Raw genomic sequence first — 2,335 nt, forward strand, 5'->3', positions numbered from 1 at the left:
CCCCCCCAACATACATGCACGAACAACTATCAGCACAATGACATTACTCGAACCAGTCACTCACGAAAAGGAATCTCATCTAATCTCAGAAAAAAAAAGAGTGAAGATTAAAGTAAAACAAAACAAACAAAAGAACAGCTGAAAAGACAAAATCTTATTTTCTTAAAAAGAAAACCAAACAAATCAAAAACAAAACAAAAACCCACTAGAAAAGGCGGATAGCAGGGCAAAGCGGAGCGAATGTTGTCGTTGGAAGGAGGAATGCAATGAGCCAGTAAAGAGATTAGGAGCTCGCAGTAGTAGTCTAGTCCCCCGACTGTGTCGTGGTGGGTGCGACTTAAAGCACTGGTTCAAACAACTGGGGTGTGCTTCAGTCTGTCTCGAGCGGATCACAGAGACAGTTTGGGGATACGATTGGGATACCATTGTGGAGGAACAAAGAATTGGGGTTAACTAAAAAGAGAGCAAAAATTAAACAGAGTTAGAAAAAAACAAACCCAAACTACTTGTTGAAGTTCTAGAGGATTTATATTGTGTTGATAAGGGTGCCCCCCCCCCCCCTCTCCCCCACCTAAGTTTAAAAGGAAAAACAAGCGTTAGTGGTTTATTCGTAGTGATACAATGTCTGGGTAAATAGAAGCCCGTTGGTAGGCCTACCATGATTTATCGGTTCAGTCAAGCCTGCTGTGGCGGTCAAATGTTCAAGACCTGTACAAAAGACCACTTCCCACCCCCCCCCTCCTTACGTTTTATAAAATCTATCATAATGACATCTTACAAAAAAGACCTTGTGTCTAAGATGACCATGTGCGGTCGTCTTGGAAAGGTTCGGTTGTACTTTGCTCACCACTCGGATTTGACTTTTGACCTTTTTTTAAAAAAATAGTAGATCAAGTTCGCAAACAAATGCGCTACAGTGATAAAAGACCTTTAAAAAAAACCCCAAAAGCTACAGAATGCTGATGGGTCAAAACAAATAAATGATTATGTTGGATACAGTACATTTAGAAGATGCAGATTTTGTTGGTTTTCATACAGAGAACTCACATGTAACTTGGCCGGTGTTATTCGGCTTTTTAGTTAGTTTTAGTAGAGGTTTTACGGCACTCGCAACTGCATAAGGTCATATGAGTGCCATTTCAGCTTTTATAATGTTTGTTTGTAATTGATAAAAATACCTCTATATATTTCCAATGTAGTTAGTCATTCAGTGTCTGTTGGGGAAGGATAACGCATGGAATGTTCAGTGTGTATTTCTCATTTCGTTATTCTTTGGCCTTAAATAAATACTTTTAAGTGATCCAACCTCTTACAGCTTCAATAGTATATATATATATTTGTATTACTGGTAATATAATGTTTGCGTGAAGAAAAGCGCACCAGCCTATTTAAATATTGCGTAGCGGTAAGGTGCCTCACCACAGCACACAAAAGACTCGAGGTCGGTTCTTGTGTGGGGAGAATTTATACCAAATATATCAGTCTTTCTACAGGGACGTTATATCCCTCTCAGCCTTGGTTAGCCCTGACAGACAGGGTCGAAGCCCGCCTCCTAGAGGATATTTATAGTGTCTTTGGGGGAGGAAAAACACCTTCCTTTAAAAACAAAAAGCTTGTGTAGTTTATTCATAGAATTACAATGTTTGTGAAAAGAGAAGCAGGTCGCTACAATAACGGATACCCTACACATACAGTCGAAATTATCTCTGAAACCACACATTGTTGAGGAGAAAAGTGTCCGCCTTAGACAGGTGAGCGTCTTACACAGTGTCAGTATAATGTAGAAAAAAGAAAGAAAAGGCATAAGGGGACAGGTGAAGTGGACGTTTGTACGGGCGATTGTCTTATACAGCTGGCCGTTAGAGCAGGTTTGGCTGTATTTGGGAATAGTACATCTGGCAGGCAGAAAGGTAATTGACCTGGTGTGTGATATACGAGGTTACCACAGTAGTCACACTCATTGTGGTTGCAGGAAGAGCGGTTTAATTTGTCATGACACGGTGGAATCAGGCGCTCGTCAATTTTTTTGGATATGAAGTAATATTGTTTTTGTGTTTGTTACTCTCTTTTGTAACATCTATAATATTCGGCACTTATATGACCTTATTGTGTTGCAAGTGCCTTAAAACCTTTACTAAAACTAAATTGTAATGTTGATATCATCTTAAGGGTCGTTTGTTAGTCTTGCTTTTAATAGAAAAAAACCTCATCTATCTTGAAGAGAAGTCGAGACATTTACGATTGAAAGAGTGGGGATCGACGGGTGCCAGGGGTGAAATTAGGGAGAAAATGGTCGCCAAGGTTAGGGGAATTCCAAAGTTTTTTTTCGGGGGGG

Source organism: Aplysia californica, unplaced genomic scaffold (genome assembly GCF_000002075.1).
Source record: "Aplysia californica isolate F4 #8 unplaced genomic scaffold, AplCal3.0 scaffold00586, whole genome shotgun sequence".
NCBI lineage: Eukaryota > Metazoa > Mollusca > Gastropoda > Aplysiida > Aplysiidae > Aplysia > Aplysia californica.